The following is a 26,050-nucleotide window of genomic DNA, read 5'->3' on the forward strand; positions in this document are numbered from 1 at the left end:
AATGAAATGTGTCAAATCCATAAAAACCAAGAGGACATGCACAGATGGGATCCAAAATGACTTGACAGCTCTTGAGCACTGCACATGGAACCAATAAGAAAGCAATATTTTCAATTCTTCACTTGAATCTGGTGTTATTTTCAGGATCAATGAAAAACCTGCTATATTCAATCTTTCATTTACACCTAGTGGGAAGCAAACAGAGTCTTTTGATGTAACAGTTAAAATCTGATGCCAGGCCAAGTGAGTTTGATAGGACAGCTGTCAGAATATCTTATTTGCATAAGGGTAGGGCCAATCCAGAAATTTCACATACAAAATATCCCTTTCTCAACCTCGGGGTTGTTATGAGTCTGTTCACTGGCCTGATTTTACCCTATCATGTGTACCACTTTTCTGCCTTCAATCAATGTATATTTTGCTACTTTTTCTGTGTGTCTTGTTCGGGACACCAAGAACCTAGAAAGAATAGCCCTGGGGCCCACTATCTGGTAACATTTCCTAATGAGCCAACCAAGAGGTAAAACCCTAGTACAGGTAGAATATCAGAGGCTTAGGAAATCATTCCCTCCACCCACTTGAGCTCAGGCAGTACCCTGGGACCATTCTATTTAACCCCAGCACCAAACCAAGTGCTACCCTTTTCTTCTCTATCACTCTTGAGCTGGGAAGCCACACATGACTGTGTGGCATGCAGTGTGCGTTTTTGTGCACCCTGGCATTATTTCTCTGCTCATGACCTTCAATAAATTTAATTGCTTTTCTTTCACCAACAGTGTACACTTTGTAATTCTTTGGTTGCTGTACACAAGAGTTTGGAAAATCTTTCAGATCCACCATGTGGTAGCAATCCCTTTAAGGGAATTTTTTCTCTCTTCTCTTCATTTTTATGTCTCTGGAAGTTCATTGTGGGCACAAGTCAGTTAAGAGCCTTTTGGGCATCTGCCATTTGAAGACTCCTGTGACAGGATAATGTAATCATGGAATGGAGCATTTTAGGATCCATGGGGTACAAGAAAACTTCCATGCCTCATGCAGGTTTATGTTCCATGTGTGTGCATCTGGAAGTTTAGTATGTCTCCTTTGCTACTACATTTTTCTTCTTCCCAGTACTTTGTTCAGCTTTTTCATTCTTTGGAGGGAACAGCTTTCAGTAACTTGGCCTCCTGCTTAAGTATCTACCTAACCCAGCCTGCCCCTTTTTGTGCTCACCATGACCAAAATCTCATTTGAGCTTTTCCCCTAGATAGCCTTTTATCTCTAGCTGTACTTAATAAATCACTTGCTTCAGGGCCCCATTTCCTAAAACCTCAGGAGTGCCATCCCAATTAATCTTTTCACCTTGTTTCCCAATTGTCCTCTTGTACACCAAAAAATCTCACCCTTATAGATAAAAGCTATGGTCTCCACTTTTTTTGTATAAAATACTTATTTTATTGAGTTTTTTGGGGGAATTTGATACATCTCCATTGTATTACAATTGAGCCATTAATCTTGTAGCTTGTTCAACATTAACTGGTTCATTTTCATGATGCTGCTGATTCAGCTCTTTCTCCAGTGGTTCAAGAGTAAGCCTTTTTGAGAAATTTGCAAGTTCCTTCTGAATGTTTACAAAAGTATTATTCACTCTATGAATTTTTTCATCATTTACAATGTTTATCTTTTTAAGATTAGTGGTGACTGGTTTTGCTTTGTTTTTGGACTTAAAGTTCTTTTGACTGGCTATGTGAAATACATTCCTGGACTTCTGCCCTCTTAATTTATTCTTGGCCATTGTCTTTGATATCTGCGTAATGCTGCTCAAGGTCCAGGTAACACCATCTGCACGCACAGGGTCTATGATCTCCACTTTGGTGGAACATATGGGATATCTCCCTTCTTCCAAGTCTAAGCAAATCCCCTCCCTATTTCTTCTAACAAAAATTCAGGTAACTTAGGAACATGTGTCTGAGGGCCTCAGTGAAATACAGGAATCAGATAATGAAGGTCAACCCAATCTGCTGGGAGTACACAGAAATAGAGCTAGAGTATTTTAATTAATAGATAACAGGCCTGACCTTTGTACTTGGAACTTTCCAAAGCTCTTTCTTAAATGCCAATCAATAATTTTCTATCTCCACTGCCTTAAAAAATTACCAAAGTCTTTTATCAGCATAAATGGGAGAAATATTGTCCCTCAGGTAGTTAAATGGAGCCAGTAGAGGACTCCACCCTGTTATTTAGGAAATCATAGTGGCCCATAGGCTATGGAGACATCTAATGGGGGGGGGGGGGCCAGTGCTGCTTGCTTTGCCAAATATCTGTGGTAGTAAACTTGAGCTTCTAGGAAGATGCCCCAAAGCTCAAAGAGTTTCTGTCCTTCAGCAAGGCCATACTCAAAAGGACCTCAGTTCTAGTCTTCTCTCTCTCTTCTCCATAGGCCCCACAAAGCATGATATGAATATTTTGCTAATCCCACTGGCCTTACCATTGGACCCCAACATGAACCATGAAATGGCAAAGAGTGGCTAGAAAATGGCAGTCTAAATTATAATACAATTCTTCAGTTAGGTCTTCTCTGTAAAAGGCAAGAAAAGTGGTCTGAAAATCCTTATGTTCAGGTTTTTATGGCTTTTTATAAAAAACCATCCCTCTGTAAAGGCCCAAGAGATGCCTTCTTTAAAGAAGTCCCCAAACAGGAGATTGATATCACTGATGATCCCCTCTTCAGACCCCTACTCAGCTCTCAGGGGCATATGGGTCTCCTCTACCTGTTTAATGAAAGGAACCACATAGGAAGGTCTCCTCAACCACCTCCTTATAATCCTCAGGCCAATAAATCAGTCCTATACTCTCCAGGTGACTCAGAAACTTCATCAGCAGCTAGCTCCCCAAAGAGACCCAGTACTCTCCATGATCCTCTAACAGCTAATCCCCACAGAGCATACTTGGAATGGAGTTTCCTACTCTTGTAACTCACAGTCCATCCTGCCCCTAAGAGAGGTCCCAGGAGTAGAGGGGACTACTCAAATCAAGGTTCCTTTTTCAGTGTCAGATATCCCACAATGCAAAGAACATTCCGGCTGATTTTCAAAAGATAGTACTAGGTTTGCAGATGGGTTTCAAACTTTGACCCCTTGATTTTGACCTCTCATGGTGACATGTCCAATTTGTCTTGGTCACTTACTGTACCCCGGATGAAAACAAAGATTCTTAGGGGAGGCTAGGATATAAATATAATGCAGATAAACAATATGCTACAGAAAGAGAAGGGTATCACCTTGGAGAGGTTATTGTCTCTCCAATAGAACCACATTAGGCCTTAATACTGTGGTTGGACTAAACATGAGATCTAAAATGATGGTAATAAAAAGATGCACTAGGAAGTCTGTTAATTATGAAAAGATGAGAAAAGTTATGCAAGGCAAAAGGAAAATTGAGCTGTTTTTCATAGCTGCTTAGAAGAAGCTTTCTGTAAATACACAAACTTAAATCTGTCTTCCCAAAGAGGAACAGGCACTAATAGGACAGCATTTCATTAATCAATCAGCCTGATATATGGCACAAATTACTAAAACTTCAGATGAATCCTCAGACATCTTTGACCCAATTGCTGAACACAGCCTTTTCTATATTCAACAATCTAGATCTGGAAGAGGGTAAAAAGGAAAGGAACTGGAAACAAAGGCAGGCCAAAATTTTGGCTATCACAATAGGCAGAGCTTTAAGCACACTCAAGCCATCAAAGAGAAAACACAGGGCCAACCAAGGAAAGAGTTCCTGTTTTAAATGCAAAGAAACTGGACACTGGGCACAGGACTGTACTAGGCCACTGCCCAGGTCCTACTCCATGTGTCAGGTGGCAGATGTGACTGATCCATGGCACTGGAGGATTAACTGACTTCACCCCAAAGAGGAGCTAGACCAGCCAAAACACTTACCTCCTGCTCCGACAGAGTACTGAGGTACCTGGGGCAAATTGCAATGTTTCTGTCCATGGACATCTCCAGATTCTGTGAAGAGTTCTGGGTGACCCTGGATATCATGGGTAAACAAATTCAATTACTTATATATACAAAAGTGGATTGCTCTGTTTTAACTTCCTTCTTTGGGAAACTCTCCTCTAGATCTATAGCCATACTTGGGGTCAAAAGGATCCCTAGCTGGATCTCCTTCACACCTGCTCTGACGTGTCATTTGAACATCAAATGTTCAACTATGAGTTTTTAATTGTTCCACAGTATCCTACTCTCTTACTACAAGGAGATTTACTATTAAAATTGGGAGGAACGGCAGGGTGAGGACCCCAGCGAGGCTTCGAGCCCCCAGCTCCATCCTGCACTCTACACAGCAACACCAACCACCACAAGCTGAGGATCCAGGCAGTGTGAAGCCCCCCACCGCATTCTGTGCTCTGCCCATGACAGGGTGAGGACCCCGGTGCAGCTTGCAGCCCCCCACTCCATCCTGCACTCTGCATGGTGAGACCAACCAGCAGAAGCTGAGGATCCAGGCAGCGTGAAGCCCTCACTCTGATCTGGGTTCCACCCATGGCAGAGTGAGGACCCTGGCATGGCTTGGAGCCCCCTGCTCCATCCCCATGCTCTGCTTAGCCACATGGGCACCTGCAGGGCCCAGTCCCACCCCACCCCCCATCGTCCTTGTCATCCACCCCCCCCCTCTGGCCTACTGGCTCTTCTGCTACCTGGTTCCACACTACAGAGGTACAGAGGATCCTAAAGGCCCTTGCCCTGAGCTCCACAAGATCGACCAAAAGTGCTCAACAAAAAGAGGGCCTTTGTCAGGCTCCTCAATGAAAGCTGAAGCTCAGGGGAAAACTGAAGAAAATCTCTGCAATAAAGGCACACCAGACCACTGTACTTGGTAAGTTGGAGGGATCATCACCTCCCATCGGAACCTGCACTATCTTCAGGGAAAGGGCAACTGGAACCTGCAGTAGACCCTTGCAGAGTTCAAGCCTGCAGGAGGACAGGGAGCTCAACTTGGGACTTGCAGACAGAAATCTGCTTGAATCTCACAGGTCTGCTACTGGCTTGCTGAGACTCATTGACTTGTATGTGCACATGGCTCCGCACATTGTCTACTGTGACAGCAGAGACATACCCTGAAAGAGACCCCTAATTTTTATTTTTTGTTATTTACAAAAACTCTTTTACTCTTTTCAAATTTTTATTTTTCTCTTCTTTTTTTCTCTCTTTTCTCTTCTCTTTCTCTCACTCATTCTCTCACTTTCCCACATTGCTATTCATCTCCCTTTTTGCTCATTTCTGGATGAAATTTGGATTTCTCCTTTATTTTTCTTTTCTTTTTTCTTCTCTTGATTATCATTAGTTTTAAAGGAAAGTAAATACAGTATCTAGCCTCCCTACTGCTGTTAAGTGGTTCTGTTCACATCTTTGTTCTTTCATTCTACCTTTTCCTCTTGCCTTCAACAGTTTCTTAGAGTTTGTGTGATTTTCCTGTCTCTTCCTGCCTGACTGCTAATCTTTCCTGATTCTTCTACCTATCTGTCCCTCCCTCCCCAACTCCTCCTAACTCCCCATTCTGAAGGGTAAAGTTACTATAGTGAAGAGTTTATTCACTACAAACATATGTTGGATTGGTCCTTGATTTTGATTTAATTCACACAGTTAAATGTGATAGATCAATAACTACCACAAATTGTCATTTTATAAGCTGTGCTTGATGCTATGGTGTTGCTGATTGTATCATTTGGGCTAAGATGTTGTGACTGCCTTCCTGGTATAAAGAAAATGAGATAGCCTCAGAGTCATTAGACTCTCAAAACCTAAAGACCAGCTACATCTGGAAGACACCAAGAAAAGCAATCATTCCACAAGGGTACTAAAGAATAAGCAACAAAAATACCTAAAATAAGCAATTTTGAAATATCAACCAAGGAATTAAACCAAGGACAGTACCAAAAACAAAAATGAGAAGACATTTAAGCAAGGCACAAACTCAGACTTCCACTCTACACAAAGTAAATCCTGGGGAAAATGAGGTGGGAAAATCTGATAATCAACAACCTGGACACCCTGAACTAATACCACAGGAAGTAACAAAGCAGATACATGAGGCTCTAGAAAAATTCAAAGCAGAGATAATCTCCCAGATAATTACAGAGATGATGAGCAGAGTGAAAGACATGATTAGAGGCTCTAGAACAGAAACAGATAAAAAAAATAGATGAGATCAGAAACATGCTAGAAGCCATGAATGCCCAGCATGAGAAAGAAATGGAAACCATGATCACCCAACATAAGAAAGAAATGGAATCCATGAAACAGATTCAAACAGATATTCAGAAGATTAAAAACTCCATTGAAAGCTTGCAGAGCAGATTAACAGAATCTGAAGATAGAATATCAGATATAGAAGACAGGATTGCAGTTAAGGACCATGAAAACAGAGATTTCTTCAAAATAGTAAGGGACCATGAGAAATCAATCCAGCACCTGCTAGATGATGCAAAGAAGAATAACATATGACTGATAGGAGTCCAAGAAAAAAACAGGAGCAAGTACAATTGACATAAAAAAAACTGTTCACAGAAGTAATAGTAGAAAACTTCCCAGACAGAGGTGGAGAATTGAAAATACAGATAAGTGAGGCATATAGAACTCCAACTAGCCATAATCAAAAAAAAATCTACCCCTAGATATATAATACTCAAGATCCCAGAAACCCAACAGAAGAACAAAATCCAACAAGCAGTTAGAGAAAAGAAACAAATCACCTACAAAGGAAAGCCCATCAGAATCATGATAGACTCTCAATACAAACCCTGAAATCAAGGAGTGCATGGAGTGAAGTATTTCAAGCCCTAAAAAAAAATAATTTCCAATGTAGACTGTTGTATCCTGCAAAATTATCTTTCAAAACCGATGGGGAAATTAGATACTTCCACAACAAAGAACACCTGAGAAATTTCATAAACACCAAACCAGCACTCCAAACAATTCTAAGCAATATCCTAGAAAAAGACAATGAAAGTCACAACTCCATGAGGCCCAGCAGAGGGAAGCCACCAGGCAAGGTAAGAAACTAAAGGGAAGCCCAGAGGAGACTTCCAGGTCACTGTGCCACAGCTCCCAGCCTGGAGGAGGCTTCCGGGTAGGCATGCCACAGCTCCCAGCACAGAGGAAACTTCCAGATCAGCATGCCACAGCTCCCAGCCAGGAGGAGGCTTCCAGGTAGGCATGACGCCACTCCAAACATGTACGAGGCTTCCAGGTAGGCATGTAGTGGCTCCCAGCCTGGAGGAGGCTTCCAGGTAGGTGTGCCACAGCTCCCAACACAGAGGAGGTGAGCCATGTGGGTGCCAGGAACACCCCCACCCCAGTCAAAATGAGAAGACAGATAAACAAGCCTCAGAACCAGACTTCCAGATGACCTAGAGCAACCCCAAATGGAAACGAAATGGAACACTCTGATACTCAAACACCTGGACTCTCTGAACTAGCAATGAAAGAGGACCAGGAAAAAATGAAATCAGAAATAATTTCTCAGATAACAGCAAAGATTGTGCCCATAGTGCAAGACATGATTAATAAATCTAGAGAGGAAACAGATGAAAAAATGGAGGAGCTGAGGAACATGATGGAATCCCAACATAAGAAACAAATTGAATCCATAAAACAGATACAAACACATTTCCAGGAGATTGAAAACTCCATTGAAAGTCTATGCAGCAGAATGAGCCAATGTGAAGACAGAATTTCAGATATAGAAGATAAGATTGCAATTAGTGACCAGGAAAAGAAAAAATTCTTTAAAAATGTAAGGGACCATGAGAAATCAATCCAGCAACTGCTAGATGATGCAAAGAAAAGTAATATAAGACCGATTGGAGTCAGTGAAGAACCAGGAGAGAGTGCAGATGACACTAAAACATTGTTCACAGAAGTAATAGTAGAAAGCTTCCCAGACAGAGGTAGAGAATTGGGCATACAGATAAGTGAGGCATATAGGACTCCAAATAGCTTTGATCAAAAAACGATCTACACATGGGCATATAATTGTTAAGATTCCAGAAAACCAACAAAAGAACAAAATTCTATAAGCAGTTAGAGAAAAGAAACAAACCACATATAAAGGAAAGCCCATCAGAATCACAGCAGACTTCTCAATGCAAACCCTCAAGGCAAGAGGAGCTTGGAATGATGCATTTCAAGACCTAAAGGAAAACAGCCTCCAACTCAAATTGATGTACCCTGCAAAACTATCTTTCAAAATTGATGGTGAAATAAGATACTTTCATGACAAAGAGCGCCTTAGGAACTTCATGAAAACCAAACCAGCACTCCAAAAAATTTTAGACAAAATCTAGGAAAAGACAACGAGATCACAACCCCAGGAAGCCCAGCAGAATGAATCCACCAGGCACAACAAGAAATTGAAAGCAAAGGGGGAGGATCAAACAAAAAAAAAGGTCATGACAATGATAACTCTATACGTATCAGTTATAACCATCAATGTTAATGGTCTCAACTCACCAATCAAAAGAAATAGACTGGCAGAATGGGTGAAGAAGCAAGATCCAACAATATGCTGCATACAAGAAATACACTTAATTCAAAAAGAAACTCATAGACTGAAAGTTAAAGGGTGGAAAACAATACTCCATGTGACGGGAACCAGAAAAAAAGTAGGAGTAGCTATCCTCTTTGCAGAACAAGTGGATTTCAAACCCACACTGATTAAGAGAGATAAAGAAGGACACTATGCCCGTGTAAAGGGAAGAGTCCAAGAGGAAGAGATGACAATCATAAATATCTATGCACCAAACACTAGTGCACACAACTATATAAAACAAATACTAATGGACATGAAAACCATATAAGCACTAATTCAATAGTAGTGGGGGACCTCAATACCCCATTGTCACAAATAGATAGATCAACTAGACAAAAAAAAGCAACGGAATACTAGAACTCAATCAAACTCTTGACATATGAACTTAACAGATGTTTACAGAGTGTTTCACCCCACAAAATCAGAATACACATTCTTTTCAGCTGCACACAGGTCATTCTCCAAAATAGACCATATACTTGCTCATAGAACATATTTTGTTAAGTGCAAAGGAATTGAATTTATTCCCTATATATTATCAGACCATAGTGGGATGAAATTGGAGATCAATAGCAAAAGAAACTGCAACAACTTCATAAACACATGGAAATTGAACAACACATTTCTGAATGACCAATGGGTCACAGAGAAAATTAAAGAAGAAATCAGACAGTTCCTTCAAATAAATGAAAATGACAACACAACATATCAGAATCTATGGGACACAATGAAAGCAGTCTCATGAGGGAAATTCATAGCAGTGAATACTCATATAAGGAAAACACAGCGAGCCCAATTAAACAACCGGATGCTGAACCTCAAGCTTCTAGAAAAAGAAGAGCAGGACAAACCCAAAGCTCACACAAGGGAGGAAATTATAAAGATCAGGGCAGAAATCAATGCAATGGAGACTGAGAAAACAAAACAAAAAATCAGTGAAGCCAAGAGTTGGTTCTTCAGAAGAATAAACAAAATTGACAAACCCTTAGCCAACCTTATCAGAAAAAGAAAAGGCCTAAATCAATGCAACTAGGAATGAAAAGGGTGAAATTACAACAGATCCACCAGAAATCCAGAGGATCATCAATACATACTTTGAGAATCTATACACCAATAAGATGGAAAACACAGAAGAAATGGACAGATTTCTAGACACATATGAATTAACAAAGTTAAATGAAGAAGACCTAAAAATTCTGAACAACCCATTATCAATCAATGAAATTGAAAATGTAATTAAAAACTTACCAGCCAAGAAACGCCCGGGCCCTGAAGCCTTCACCACTGAATTCTACAAGACATTTAGAGAGGAACTATTTCCAGTACTGATTAAAATCTTCAATGAAATTGAAAGGGAAGCAATCCTCCCAAATTCATTCCTGGAGCAAGCATCACCTTGATCCCCAAAGCAGAGAAAGACCCAACTGAAAAAGAGAACTGTAAGACAATATCACTAATGAACATAGATACAAAAATTCTTAATAAGATACTGGCAAATAAAATGCAGAAGATCATCAAGAAGATCATACACCCTGATCAAGTGGGATTCATCCCAGGGATGCAGGGATGGTTCAACAAACGCAAATCAATAAATGTAATACACTATGTCAATAGAGACAGGGACAAAAACAATATGATCATCTTAATAGATGTAGAAAAAGCATTTGACAAAATCCAACGTGCATTTATGATAAAAGCCCTACAAAAAATCGGAATAGACTATCTCTACCTCAATCTGATAAAAGCCATCTATGAAAAACCAAAAGCCAATATCATACTAAATGGTCAAAAACTGAAATCCTTCACAGTAAAATCAGGAACAAGACAAGGATGTCCACTATCACCACTCTTGTTCAATATGATTTTGGAAACATTAGCCATGGCAATTAGATAAGAGAAAAAAATAAAAGGAATAAAGATAGGAGATGAAAAAGTCAAATTGTCATTATTCGCAGATGAAATGATACTCTACATAGAAGACCCCAAGAACTCCACCAAAAGTCTTCTAGACTTAATAACCAAGTTCAGTAAAGTAGCTGGATACAAGGTCAACACACAAAAATCAATAGCTTTCCTCTACATGAATGACAAACTCACTGAGAGAGAAATAGGGCAAACAATTCCTTTCATAATAGCATCCAAAAAAATGAAATACCTAGGACTCAACCTAACAAAAGTAATCAAAGACCTCTTCTCTGAAAACTATAGCACTTTGAAAAAAGAGATTGAAGGGGATATCAGAAAATGGAAAGACATCCATTGCTCCTGGGTAGAAAGGATTAACATAGTGAAAATGGTCATACTTCCAAAATTCCTATATTGATTCAATGCAATCCAAATTGAAATCCCAGCAGCATACTTCATGGACCTTGAAAAAACAATCCAAAAATTCCTTTGGAAAAGTAAGAGACCCAGAATAGCAAAACCAATTCTAGGTAACAGAGACATGGCAGGGGGTGTTACAACCTCCAACTTAAAACTATACTACATAGCTACAAAGAAACAGACCTGAGGGCCAGTGGAACAGATTAGAAGATGCAGAAACAACTCCAGACACACTCAGCCACCTCATCACTGACAAAGAAGCCAAACACCCTCACTGGAGGAAAGATAGCCTCTTTAATAAATGCTGCTGGAGAAATTGGGTTTCAACTTGCCAAAGATTAAAACTAGACCTATATCTCTTGCCATGCACTAAACTAAAATTGAAATGGATTAAAGATCTAAATATAAAAACAGAAATGCTGAACCAGTTGGAACAGAGGTTAGGTAGAACTCTTGAAGACATTGGGGTCAGAAAAGACTTTATGAATAAAGCCTCAGTTGCCTGTGAACTAGCACAATCAACAAGTGGGATCTCTTCTTAATAAAAAGCTTCTGCACAGCAAGAGAAACCACCAGCAGTGTGAAGAGACAATGCACAATGTGGGAAAAAAATTTCAACAGCGGTCCCTCAGACAAAGGTCTACTATCTAGAATCTCTAAAGAACTTAAAAAAATCAGACCCCCAGGTTTAAAGACCCAATACAATAATGGCCATCTGAAATGAACAGACATTTCTCACACAAAGAAGTAGCAATGGCAAATAAACATATGAAAAAATGTTCAACATTACTGGTCATTCAAGAGATACAAATGAAAACAATGCTGATATTCCACCTCACCCCAGAAAGAATGGCTGCTATCATGAAATCAACCAATAACAAATGCTTGTGGGGCTGTGGGGAAAGAGGAACCCTGCTCCACTGCTGGTGGGAGTGTAGACTGGTGCAACCACTGTGGAAATTAATATGGAGATACCTCAAAGAACTAGGACTAGAAGTCCCATTTCACCCAGCTATTCCCCTGCTGGGGATCTTCCCCAAAGAATTAAAAGAATCATACCACAGTGATATATGTGCACCCATATTCATAGCAGCACAGTTCGTGATAGTTAAAACTTGGAAACAGCCCAAATGCCCATCAACTGGAGACTGGATAAAGAAGATGTGGTTTTTCTGTAAAATGGAGTACTACTCAGCCATCAAAATTGAGAAATTAGAGACATTTATTGCCAAATGGATGCACATTGAGGCAATACTCTTAAGTGAAATAAATAGGACACACATGAGTAAAAAAAAAATTTAGATTGGGAATGTATGGCTCAATGTTATGACTAGCTCAGCAGTAGGGCACTTGCCTAGCATCCTCAGGCCCTGGAGTTCCATTCCAAGGAAAAAGAGAGAGGTCTGGAATAGCAAAATCCATAGCAAAGACAGGGTTGTAGCAGACAGAGAAGTTCTCTGTGTGCTGAGGTGGTCATGGAGGCCTTTCTGGAGGAGTAAGATTTGAATCTAGGATTTGAGACAGGAGTGATACAGGGCTGGGGATGTAGCTCAGTGGTGCAGCACCTGCTTGGGCAGTGCAAGGCTCTGAGTTTGATTCTTGGTACCAAAAAAAAAAAAAGAGTGATAGAGTGGATAGTGAAGAATACACTATAGGGAAGGGAAATATTTTGAGCAAAGATACAAAGTAACCAGGCATGGTGATGCATGTCTGTAATCCCAAGAATTAGGAGGGTGAGGCAGGAGGATCACAAATTTAAGGCCATCATGGGCTACACAGTAAATTCAAGCCTGGCCTGGACTATAATGGGACTGTCTCAAAACACACACACACATGCACACACACACACACACATCACATACACACAAAGGCAAAGTGAGGATACATAGGTTGCATTCAGGTAATAAAGCAAAGGCCTGCTCAATTTTGCCAGATTCAGGGGATAGAACAGAAACCAAAACACAAATGGCCCCTGCTCTCATGGCACATACATGGGACAAGAGAATGGAGAGATAACAAACAACCAATCAAACCAAATGATAAATTGAGATAGACAATAAACAAGCTGAACATGATGGTACACATTTGAAATCTCAGCACTCGGGGAGGCTGAGGAAGGAGGATCACAAGTTCTCAAGTTCAAGCCCAGCCTGGGCAACTTAGCATCTTAGAGAAACTCTGTGTCAGAATTTAAGGGGAATGATATGGCTTGTGTTTAGATGTCCCCCCAAAGCCTCATGCTTTTTCAGAGGTGGCTGAATCTAGTGTGTGACTGATTCATAGTGGGGCTAGGCCTGAGGGCACTAGGATTAATGGTGTGAGTGCTTCCCACCCTAAGTAGTCTGAATAAAATTAAAAGGGGCAGAAAGACACTGTTAAGCTCTCTTGTTGCTTTTGTTATCTTCCACTGCATTGAACTTGCCCTTCTGCCACTCTGCCTTGGAGCCAGCCAATTATGGACTGAAACATCTATGAACTTTAAGCCAAATAAACCTTTCCCCCTTTAACTTTGGGTGTTGGGTATTTTGTCTCAGCAATGACAGAAAAGTAACTAAGACAGGAGAAGAGGGACCTAGGGATTTAGCTCAGTGCAAAGGCCCTAGGTTCAATCCCCAGTGCCCCAAAAAACAATAATCAGAGTGATATGGCTGGGGTAGAAGGAACTGTATAACTAGGAAAATGAAGGACAGTCTCTGAGGAGATGTCATTTTTGCTAAAACTCAGATGATGATTGATGTAGGAAAAAATGACAGGAAAGATGGCTGTTGAGACCCTAAATGGGGAATCTCCACCCTAATTTATGTTTTCATCTAAGCCCAGGTGAAAGACACCCAGGAGAGCATTAAGCCTATTTTCTTGTTTGTTGAAGATGGAGTGGAGCTCAAATAAGAGAGAAATGTATTTCTGGGTCACTGGGTAAGATTAGGCCACATCTAAATGTATACTTTGCCCTAACATCAGGTCTCTCACTGAGCCCAAGTTCTCACACACTCACAGTAGTTCCTCCAGCTATGTCAGCCTCTCTGCACTCTGTAGAAGCTGGAGGCCCTGTAGCCAAGGCCTGACCCACAGCAACTATCTAAGGCCAAGGGACTCTGTCTGGAATGGCCCAAACACATGAGTAAATAGTCATCTCTCATTTTTTTAAGGTCAAAGTCTATGGCTCCAGAGCCTAGGCTTGAGGCCCAGGCTGGGAAAATGGCTCATTAAACTTCAGTGACTCTTCCTTTTACTCCTCCCTTCCTTACCTTCCCCTACAATCCCATAACCCCTGATGACCAACATCTACAACTCCTCTTTGGAAAAAGCATCAGGTTGGTTACTCATCTTTCATACCTGAACACTTCCTTTCTGTGGCCTTCTCTTCCATGAGGACGCTTTTTCCCTGGACACTCATAGTCTCTAATTTCACTCTCCTTCTCTGGGAGAAATAAATAAAAATCTTATTAATATTAAGATTGAAACGGGACAGGGATTTAGTTCAGTGGTTTCACTGCCTGCCTCGCAAGCGCAAAGACCCGAGTTCAATCCCTGGTACCAAAAAACAAAACAAAACAAAACAAAACAAAACAAGATTGAAGCTTAAAGTTTTGCATTTGCATTTTGTCAGGGTAGAACTGTTAGTCTTAGTAAACAGATCTGAAAGGTGGTGTTTTTTTTCTTTTTTAAATTACTTTGGGATGGAAATGTAACTCACTGGTGCAAGGCTTATGTAGCATGTGCAAGGCCTATGGTTCAATCCCCAGTGCCACAAAAATAAAATAAAATTAGGTACTTTACATGTACCCCTAAAATGATATAAAGACAGTTGCCTATTCTGGAAATATGGAGTTAAACTCTGGTTCCCTATGGCAGAAGCTAAAAGAAAGACAATGTAGGAACAAAAAAGAGCCAAGATACAGGTTTGTCATAACTGTGGGATGAATTTATTTTTTTTTTACCATAATAATGATTAATATTATGGCAACACCCTGCACTGCGGGTATAAAAACATAATCCTCTCCCAAAATATGACTCAACCTCTGTGCTCCAGATATCACTGAAATTCCTTGGAAGGCAGTTTTGGACCTTTGTGGAGGCTCCCATTCTTGCTCCTTTCACAGTTGGACAAGACAAAGCAGACTTACAACCCTGTTAGGTGCCCAGTCCAAAGGGGAGGACAACTGAGCTCACAAATCCCTGCACAGTACAGCCAACCATATGTCCTGTCCAGACTGATAGTTATCCCATTCCCAACTGCCACTCAGAAAATGGATTGCTGCTGGGCCAAACTCCCTGTTTTGCAGTAATCCAAACACTTCATCTTAGACCTTTGGAATGAAAGGCTGAGAAAGTTTAGAGGGCTATCTGCCTTTATCCACAAAACTCTCTACTTCCAGAACTCTACCCCTGCCCTCTTCCCTGGGGACTCTTCACAATTATATCTTTTACACTATGAAGTGGGGGGGGGGACCAATCCCTCCCTCAGTTCATACTCTTGGGTGTGGCTTTTCAGATATCGGACGCCTGAGAGGAGCGGAGGTAAAAAAGGGTGGGGGTGACAAAGACTAGGAAGACCTTAGAAGCCCAAGTATTCTAATTAGCATCACTTGAGTGCAGAAGCCAGGCACTCTGCCTCTAGCCAAGTGCTTCATCCAAAAAGATGTGTGATTCTCCCCAGTGAGTCAGGGAAAAATGCAGAGAAAAAGGGTTATCAGAGGAGAGGGTTGCAGCTCATGTGCTTTCATTCAGCCTCCTAAAATGAACAGGAAGGAAAGACACAAAGAGGTCCTGGATGGATAAATTAGAAACCCCTGAATTGTAGAACAGGAAGGGCAGTGAGATGATAGTCTCTTCTGTTTTCAAAGTTGCTGTTCCAGCATTGGGCCACCCATCTACCCAAATGTCCTTACTGTCCAGAGGGGGAGGGGAAAGTCAAAGACGTAGGTGAGAAAAGACAGGAAAGAAGCTGGGAGAAAGAATTGAAAGAGGAAAAAATGGCTGAAGAAATATTTGAAAAAGGACAACATGCTATCCCAGGATGCTTTGGGGACCCTAAGCCCTCTTCTCTCTCCCTCCTCCTGTTCTGCTCTGTCCCAGAAAGTAATGAGTAATTCATTCTCATCTTCTTCCTCTCCTCTCCTCCCCTCCTCTCTCTTCTCCTCTCCTCTCTTCCTCTCCCCTCTCCCAAGTATCCCTTGGGCCTACCCTTTTTTCCTCCCCAGGTACCTGGTTCAGGCTCTGGAGCCTCTGGACTTCAACAGTTTTGAAGAAATTTCTGAGTCAGTCCTGCCTACATACTACTTGACCTATGTATTTCACAGATGTTAGTTCCCTTTGCCTCTTCCCAGGGGACTTGAGCAAAGATAGCAGGAAAATATGTATTCCAAATGGTCTCATTAAATTCAATGGGAAAATGTCACATTTCTTTCCCCTCACATCCACCACCATGGCCAAAAGGCTTCTTTTCAATGTCTCTTGGAGCAGGGCTACCTTGGCAGCTTGGCTAAAACTATGTCTATACTTCTATAACCTGACTTTCCCCCCACATCTGCAATACATAGCAGTGGGCTTCATTGGTTCCAAAGGAGAAGGAGGCCTGAGCCAACAAGTAAACTGTTGAAGTAGGGTGAGAACTACTTTGCAGAACCCAATTGAACAACACCTCACTCATTCAGAGATCCCTTCTCTGGAAAACTCATATATCTGGAACAAACCTGAGTAAAAAGTAGGAAGGGAGCCAAGTGTGGGAACACAAACCTGTAATCCCAGCACTTGGGAAGTTAAGGCAAGAGAACTGTTAAATTTGAGGCCAGCCTGGATTACACAGCAAGTTCAAGGCCAGCTTGGACTACACAGAGAGACCCTCATCTCAAAAAAACAAAAGCAATAACAAAAAAGAAGTAGAGAGGGAGACAGAGAGAGGAGGACAAGGAGGAGGAGGAGGAAGAAGAAGAGGAAGAGGAAGAAGAAGAAGAAGAGGAAGAAGAAGAAGAAGAAGAAGAAGAAGAAGAAGAAGAAGAAGAAGAAGAAGAAGAAGAAGAAGAAGAAGAAGAAGAAGAAGAAGAAGAAGAAGTGGTGGAAGAGAAAGGAGGAGGAGGAGATGGGAAGGGAGGGGGAGAGGAGAAAGAGAAGAAGAGAAAAGAGAGACAAAAGGCCTCTAAGAAGTCAAAATAGATGTCAGCATCTATACAATATAGTTTTCCAGATTGACTCATAAAAATCTTTCTGAGTCAGTTTCAGACTAAATCCTTACAAGTATGCTTATTGTTTCTATAGCCACAACAAATGAGAAATAGCCAATTATGAGGAGGCAGAAATACTGATAATAGTTGAATATAGATGTAGACAGTGAATCAAAGTCCTAAGATTCTATTCTCTTCAGAATACAGAAGGAGGGCCGGGGATTTAGCTCAGTGGTTTTGCCACCTGCTGTGGAAGCTCAGGGACCTGAGTTTGATTCCCTGGTACCAAAAAAAAAGAAAGAAAGAAAGAATACAGAAGGATTGAATCCTGTTGCCAAATATGGAGCAATTTACTAAGCAATGGGAAAGTTGGCAGTTCTCAGCCAGTTGTACCTAGCTCCCTGCCTTAGAGCATTGTTAATTGTCTTTCGATTATCCTTTCACTCTGACCCTTTGCTAGAGGGTGATGAATTATGACAACAGCTCAACTAAGGCTCCTTTCTAAAACTAAAAACTAAATTGATCCAAACACAGTCATGCACACCTGTAATCCCAGAACTCTGGGAGCCTGAGGCAGGAAGATCACAAGTTGAAGATGAGCCTGGGCAATTTAAGGACTTAGTGAGTCCCTGTCTCAAAATTAATTAATTAATTTTTGTTTTTTGGAGAAAGTGTCTCACTAGGTAGTCTAGACTAGTCTCGGCTAGTCTCCTTTTTCTCCTCCTCCTCCTTTTCTGTCTCTGAGATGGTCTCACTATGTAGTTCAGGATGGCCTTGAACTCACTATGTAGCCCAGGCTAACCTCAAACTCATGGTGATCCTTCTGCCTCAACATGTTGAATGCTGGGATTATAGGCATGCACCACCATACCTGGCTCAAAGGTTTTTTTTTTGTTTTTTTTTGGTACGGGGGATCGAACTTGGGTCCTTGTGCTTGCGAGGCAGGTGGTGGAACCACTGAGCTAAATCCCCAGCCCCGGCTCAAAATTTTAAAAGGGCTGGGGATGTAGTTCAGGGTGAAGGTCCTGGGTTCAATCCCCAGTAAAGTAAATAAGTATGTAAGTAAATAAATAACAAACAAACAAATAGACAAATACCATCTGAGCCAGGTGTAGTGGCATACACATATAATTCTAGCACTCAGGAGGCTGAAGTAGGAGGATCTTGAATTTGAGGTCAGCCTGGACTACATAGCAAGACCCTGTCTCAAAAAAATAAAATAAAACCTTTTTTATGCCCAACTGAAGTAAACTCAGCCCTCAGAAATGACTATTTATGGCCATCTGTGCATTGTAACTCATCAGCCCAGAGGTAGGACTGCAGTAGCAGATGTCTGGGCTGGGACTCAGAGCACCAGGCTATCTCTACAAAAGAAGCCAACACAGATAACACAGAAGCCTCTTTCCTGCTTCCCTGGACTGGCCTTACCAAGTTATTGCTTTTTTTCCCACTGGAAATCAAACTATTGAAGCCAGGGTTTGCATGTTTCATGCTAGTACTCTTCCACTGAGCTACATTCTCAGACTCATTGTGGATTCTTTTTACTTTTTTTTCCATATTGGGGACTGAACTCAAAGGTGAGCTATATCTCTAGCACACTCCTCCCCCATTTTTTTCCCCTTTTATTTTGAGACTGTACCTCACTAAGTTGCCCAGGCTGGACTCCAACTTTCAATCCTCTGGCATCAACCCACCAGAGTACTGGGAATATAGGTGTGGGCTACCACACCTGGATCTTATTGTGGATTCTTTTTTTTTTTAATGTTAAATTCTTTTATTGGTACATTTTAGGTATAAAACACAATTACATTTCTCATTGGGAACTTGTACCTTTATATGATGCACCTTGGTGCTTATTTTTTCCCCATTCCTAGCCCTCCCTTCATCCCCTCCACCCTTCCCTATTTACAAAGACTTTATTTCTATTTTTTCCATTTCTCATCATTTTTTCCTTTTCCTTCTTTCCTTTCCCCTGCCCCTCCCACTACCCCTACCCCTTTGGAACTTTACTTCCTATTTTGCATTATCGATTATTCATTCTAATCATTGGTACATTTTAGGTATACAATATAATGACATTCATCATTGGAAATTTGCACCTTTACATAATCTCTCTTGGTTCTTATTTTTCCCCCTTCCCCTGCCCTCCCATCAACCCCTCCATTCCTCCCTATTTACAAAGATTTTATTCCTATTTTTCCATTTTCTCATATTAATTCCATTCCCTTCTTTCCTTTCCCCTACCCCTCCCACCTCCTTCCCCTTTGCCCCTTTTCTTCCTATTTCACATTACCTACCATACATTTTAGTCCCCATTTACACTTTCAGTTTCTTACACCAGAGAAACTATTTGGTATTTATACATATGTGTCCTATTCATTTCACTTAAGAGTATCACCTCAATATGCATCCATTTAGCTATAAATGTCTCCAATTTCTCATTTTTATGGCTGAGTAGTACTCCGTTTTATTTTTAAAAACACATTTACTTTATCCAGTATGCAGTTGATAGGCATTTGGGCTGTTTCCAAGTTTTAGCTATCACAAACTGTGCTGCTATGAACATGGGTGCACATATATCACTGTGGTATGATTCTTTTAATTCTTTGGGGAAGATCCCCAGCAGTGGAATAGCGGGGTCAAATGGTACTTCCAGTCCTAGTTCTTTGAGGTATCTCCATACTGATTTCCACAGTGGTTGCACCAGTCTACACTCCCACCAGCAGTGGAGCAGGGTTCCTCTTTCCCCACAGCCCTGCCAGCATTTGTTATTGGTTGATTTCATGATAGCAGCCATTCTTTCTGGAGTGAGGTGAAATCTCAGTGTTGTTTTCATTTGCATCTCTTGAATGACAAGTGATGTTGAACATTTTTTCATGTATTTATTTGCTATTTCTACTTCTTTGTCTGAGAAATGTCTGTTCATTTCAGATGCCCATTTTCAGATTGGGTCTTTAAATTTGGGAGGTCTGATCTTTTTTAAGTTCTTTGTAGATTCGAGATAGTAGACCTTTGTCTGAGGAAAAGCAGGTAAAGATTTTTTTCCCACATTGTGCATTGTCTCTTCACACTGCTGGTGGTTTCTCTTGCTGTGCAGAAGCCTTTTAATAAGAAGAGATCCCATTTGTTGATTGTTTGTGCTAGTTCATGGGCAACTGAGGTTTTGTTCATAGAATCTTTTCCTACACCGATGTCTTCAAGGGTTCTACCTAACCTCTGTTCCAACTGGTTCAGCATTTCTATTTTAATATTTAGATCTTTAATCCATTTCAATTTTAGTTTAGTGCATGGCAAGAGATATAGGTCTAGTTTTAATCTTTGGCAAGTTGAAACCCAATTTTTTCAGCCTTTTATTAAAGAAGCTATCTTTCCTCCAGTGAGGGTGTTTGGCTCCTTTATCGAAGATAAGATGGCTGAGAGTGTCTGGCATTGTTTCTGCATCTTCTAATCTGTTTCACTGGTCCTTAGGTCTGTTTCTTTGCCAGTACCATGCTTTTTTTATCACAGTAGCTTTGTAGTAGAATTGCAGGTTGGGGATTGTGGTACCCCCTGCCATGTCTCTCTTACCTAGAATTGCTTTTGCTATTCTGGGTCTCTTCCTGTTCCAAATGAATTTTTGGATTGTTTTCTCAAGGTCCATGAAGTATGCTGCTGGGATCTCAATTGGAATGGCATTGAATCTACATAGCAGTTTTGGAAGTATGGCCATTTTCACTATACTAATCGTTCCTACCCAGGAGCAGGGGATGTCTGTCCATTTTCTGATATCATCTTCAATCTCTCTTTTCAGAGTGCCATAGTTTTCAGAGAAGAGGTATTTGATTTCTTTCGTTAGGATGATTCCTAGGTATTTCAGTTTTTTGGATGCTATTGTGAAAGGAATTGTTTGCCCTATTTCTCTCTCAGTGAGTCTGTCATTGGTGTAGCGGAAAGCGATTGATTTTTGTGTGTTGACCTTGTAACCAGCTACTTGACTGAATTTGGTTATTAAGTCTAGAAGACTTTTGGAGGAGTTCTTGGGGTCTTCTATATAGAGTATCATGTCATCTGCAAATAATGACAATTTGACTTCTTCATTACCTATCTTTATTCCTTTTATTTCTTTCTCTTGTCTAATTGCCATGGCTAATGTTTCCAAAATCATATTGAACAAGAGTGGTGATAGTGGACATCCTTGTCTTGTTCCTGATTTTACTGTGAAGGATTTCAGTTTTTGACCATTTAGTATGATATTGGCTGTTGGTTTTTCATAAATGGTTTCTATCAGTTTGAGGTAGAGACCATCTATTCCAATTTTTATAGGCTTTTTATCATAAATGCATGTTGGATTTTTGTCAAATGCTTTTTCTGTGTCTATGGAGATAATCATATGGTTTTTGTCCTTGGATTTATTGATATATTGTATTACATTGATTGATTTTCATATATTGAAACATCCCTGCATCCCTGGGATGAATCCCACTTAATCAGGGTGTATGATCTTCTTGATGATCTTGTGCATTCTGTTTGCCAGTATCTTATTAAGGATTTTTGCATCTATGTTCATTAGTGAGATTGGCCTATAGTTCTCCTTTTTGGTTGGGTCTTTCTCTGCTTTGGGGATCAAGGTGATGCTTGCTTCCAGGAATGAATTTGGGAGTATTGCTTCCCTTTCAATTTCATTTAACAGTTTAAACAGTAGTGGCAGTAGTTCCTCTCTAAATGTCTTGTAGAATTCAGCAGTGAAGCCATCAGGGCCCAGGCTTTTCTTAGTTGATAAGTATTTAATTATGTTTTCAATTTCATTGGTTGATATTTTGTTGTTCAGAATTTTTAGGTCTTCTTCATTCAACTTTGGTAATTCATATTTATCTAGGAATCTGTCCATTTCTTCTGTGTTGTCCATCTTATTGGGGTATAGGTTCTGGAAGTAAGTATTGATGATCCTCTGGATTTCTGCTGGGTCTCTTGTAGTTTCACCCTTTTCATTCCTAATTGCATGGATTTGGGCCTTTTCTTTCCTTTTTCTGATAAGGTTGACTAAAGGTTTTTCAATTTTGTTGATTCTTTCAAAGAACCAACTCTTGGCTTCATTGATTTTTTGTATTGTTCTCCTAGTCTCCATTGCATTGATTTCTCCTCTGATCTTGATTATTTCCTCCCTTGTATGAGCTCTGCGGTTGTCCTGCTCTTCTTGTTCTAGAAGCTTGAGGTTCAGCATCGGGTTGTTTAATTAGGTTCCTTCTGTTTTCCTAATATGTGTATTCACTGCTATGAATTTCTCTCATAAGACTGCTTTCATTGTGTCCCATAGATTCTGATATGTTGTATTGTCATTGTCATTTAATTGAAGGAACTGTCTGATTTCTTCTTTAATTTCCTCTCTGATCCATTGGTTATTCAGAAGTGTGTTGTTGAATTTCCATGTGTTTATGAAATTTTTCCAGTTTCTTTTGCTATGGATCTCCAATTTCATCGCACTATGGTCTGATAATATACAGGGAATAACTTCAATTCCTTTACGCTTACTTAAACATGTTCTGTGAGCGAGTATGTGGTCTATTTTGGAGAATGACCCATGTGCAGCTGAGAAGAATGTGTATTCTGATTTTGTGGGGTGGAAGACTCTGTAAACATCTGTTAAGTTTATTTGTTCAAGAGTTCCATTGAGTTCTAGTATTTCATTACTTACTTTTTGTCTAGTTGATCTATCTATTTGTGACAGTGGGATATTGAGGTCTTCCACTATTATTGTATTAATGCATATATGACTTTTCATGTCCGTTAGTATTTGTTTTATATAGTTGGGTGCACTAGTGTTTGGTGCATAGATATTTATGGTTGTAATCTCTTCCTCTTGGATTGTTCCCTTTACAAGGATGTAGTGTCCTTCTTTGTCTCTCTTAATCAGTGTTGGTTTGAAATCCACTTGATATGCAAAGAGGATAGCTACTCCTGCTTTTTTGGGGAGTTCCTGTCACATGGAGTATTGTTTTCCACCTTTTAACTTTCAGTCTATGAGTTTCTTTTTGAATTAAGTGTGTTTCTTGTATGCAGCATATTGTTGGATTTTGCTTCTTGACCCATTCTGCCAGTCTATGTCTTTTGATTGGTGAATTGAGACCATTATCATTGATGGTTATAACTGAAACGTATTGACTTGTCATTGCCATGACTTTTTCTTTTTGTTGGGTTCTCCTCCTTTACATTTAATTTCTTGTCATGCCAGATGGGTTCATTCTGCTTTGCTTCCTGAGGTTGTGATCCTCAATGTCTGTTTCTAGGATATTGTGTAAAATTCTTTGGAGTGCTGGTTTGGTATACACGAAGTTCCTAAGGTGCTCTTTGTCATGAGAGTATCTTATTTCTCCATCTATTTTGAAAGATAGTTTTGCAGGGTACATCAATCTGGGTTGGAGGCTGTTTTCTTTTAGGGCTTGGAATATGTCACTCCAAGCTCTTCTTGCCTTGATGGTTTGTGTTGAGAAGTCTGCTGTGATTCTCATGGGCTTTCTTTTGTATGTGATTTGTTTCTTTTCTCTAACTGCTTATAGAACTTTGTTCTTCTGTTGAGTTTCTGGAATCTTAACAATTATATGCCTATGTGTAGATTTTTTTTGATCAAGGCTATTTGGAGTCCTATATGCCTCACTTATCTGTATGTCAAGTTCTTTTCCCCTGCTTGGGAAGTTTTCTGCCATTACTTCTGAGAAGAGTTTTTTTATGTCATCTCCACTCCTGTTTCTTCATTGAGCCCAATCAGTCTTATGTTATTCTTCTTTGCATCATCTAGCAGCTACTGGATTGATTTCTCATGTTCCCTTATAATTTTGAAGCAATTTTTCTTTTCCTGGTCACTAATTGCAATCTTATCTTCTGTATCTGAAATTCTGTCCTCACATTTGCTCATTCTGCTGTGTAGACTTTCAATGGAGTTTTTCATCTCCTGGAAATCTACTTGCATCTGTTTTATGGATTCCATGTGTTTCTTATGTTGGGATTCCATTATGTTCCTCAGCTCCTCTCCAGATTTATTAATCATGTCTTGCACTAGGGGCACAATTTCTCCTGTTATCTGAGAAATTATTTCTGATTTCATTTTTTCCAGATCCCCTTTTGTTGCCAGTTCAGTGGGTCCAGGTGGTTGAGTATCAGAGTGTTCCACCTCATTTTCCTTTGGGGCTGCTGTAGGTGATCTGGAAGTCTTGTTTTGAGACTTATTTACGTGTTTTCTCATTTCGACTGGGGGGGCGTGGGGGTGCTGTTGGCTCCCGTGCAGCTCACCTCCTCTGAGCTGGGAGAGGTGGGCCAGGGGCCAGGTGCAGCGGTAGGGCCTGATAGCCCCTTCCTCTGGACCAGGATTAGTGGGATGGTGGCTCAGAAGCCCCTACCTCTGGGCAGGAATTCTTTAAATGCTGAGAACTTGATTAGCTCCAGTACAGTGGTCTGGTGGTCCAGTGTCCTCTGTGTCTTTGTAGTGTGGAACCAGGTGGCTGTACAGAGAAAAGGCCAAAGGAGCAGGGGGAGGTGTGCAGTGGATTGCTGCCAGGGTGCAGGGTGATTCGGTGTTTTCAGCGTGACTAGCCACCTCGGGACCACATCTGCAGACCTGCCTGTCTGCAGCGGGCTGATTCAGTGTTTTATTCCCTATTGTGGATTCTTAACCAAGGCTTCTGGGGCACTTCCCCTGAAAATATAGGTACCTTAGGGGGGCTGGGCTAGCCCCCACACACACTTCTCTGTCCATGTTACTTTTAGCATCATAATCCCATCCAGGGCCACCAGGCTTAGCTAGTGTCAGTAGTTCCTGAATCTGTTGTTTGCAGAATAGCCAAGTTAACAGGATTATAACATTTTCTATCATTTCAGTGGGTTTGGGTGTAAAACAAGCAATATGGACAAGTGGATAGCAGAAATATATTAGTCCTAGGTGGAATGAGGGCTGGGAGTCACTGCCCTGACCACTTTGGCTGGTCCTTGAGGGAAGAAGAAGTGGAACAGAACAATGCACCTTGGATAACAGGAATGTGGATCTCTGAAGTCTGTAAGGTACCAGGGTGCAGGTTCCCACCAGAAAGATAGGCCTAGTGGTAGCCACCTACCATCACAGCCAGAGAATTTATGTGGCAGGCAGCAATGCTCCAAATTAGACAGATGGTGGTGTTGAGTTATTTATAGCTAAACCTCAACCACTGTGTCAAGAGAAATTGAAGAAAAGCCTTCAGGCTCCAGGGGAGGAAATTGGCAAGCCCCAACCAAACAGACCTTAGGCCAAGCAGAAACCTGAAGCTCAGGCAGATGAACGGGGTCACACAATGGGAGATACAAGAGGACTGTAACTGAAGGATTCACCCATCACCAGTGGGCTAAGACAGCTGAGGTATCTCATACCCTTTCAGGATTGGCTCAAGGGTAGGACTTGGGAAAGGCTGAGGGAGGAAGGGGCTTGCAGTTCACTTAAAAAAAACAAACAAAAAAATCCATCATCAAAGTCATCCTTTTTGGCTTGGATTCCTTAGCTTCTCTGAAAATTCTTTTACCCACTTTTTAAAGCAGCTTCTATTGAGATATATTTCACATGTTACACAATTCACCCATTTAAATTGTAAAATTCAATGGTAGTATATGCAAAGTTGTGCAACCATCATCCCAGTTACTCTTTTTTTCCAGTGCTAGGGATTGAACTCAGGGCTCATACATGTTAAGCAAATGCTCTACCACTAAGCTTCACCCCAAGCCCTTTCATTTTATTTTTTATTTTGAGACAAGGTGTCACTAAATTGCTAAGTTTCCCAGGCTAAGCTCAAACTTGCAACTCTCCCGTCTCAGCCTCCCAGAGTGCTGGGATTACAAATGTGCACCACCCCCACACCAGCTCTAGAAGGTACGCTTTTTTTTTTAATACCAGGGATCGAACTCAGGACCTTGAGTTTGTGAGGCAGGTGGCAACACCACTGAGCTAAATCCTCGGCCCTCTAGAAGGTACTCTTGACCTGATCCCTAAA

General features: G+C 40.8%; 1 pseudogene; it reads right to left on the bottom strand.

Annotated features, from left to right (window-relative positions):
- Nucleotides 1-1,454: 1,454 nt before the first annotated feature.
- Nucleotides 1,455-1,774, bottom strand: LOC101716367 (ribosomal biogenesis factor pseudogene; annotated as a pseudogene).
- Nucleotides 1,775-26,050: the final 24,276 nt, after the last annotated feature.

The sequence above is a fragment of the Heterocephalus glaber genome, unplaced genomic scaffold (genome assembly GCF_053883595.1).
Source record: "Heterocephalus glaber isolate CG9 unplaced genomic scaffold, H.glaber_assembly_v1.0 deba00001613, whole genome shotgun sequence".
In the NCBI taxonomy this organism is placed as follows: Eukaryota; Metazoa; Chordata; class Mammalia; order Rodentia; family Bathyergidae; genus Heterocephalus; species Heterocephalus glaber.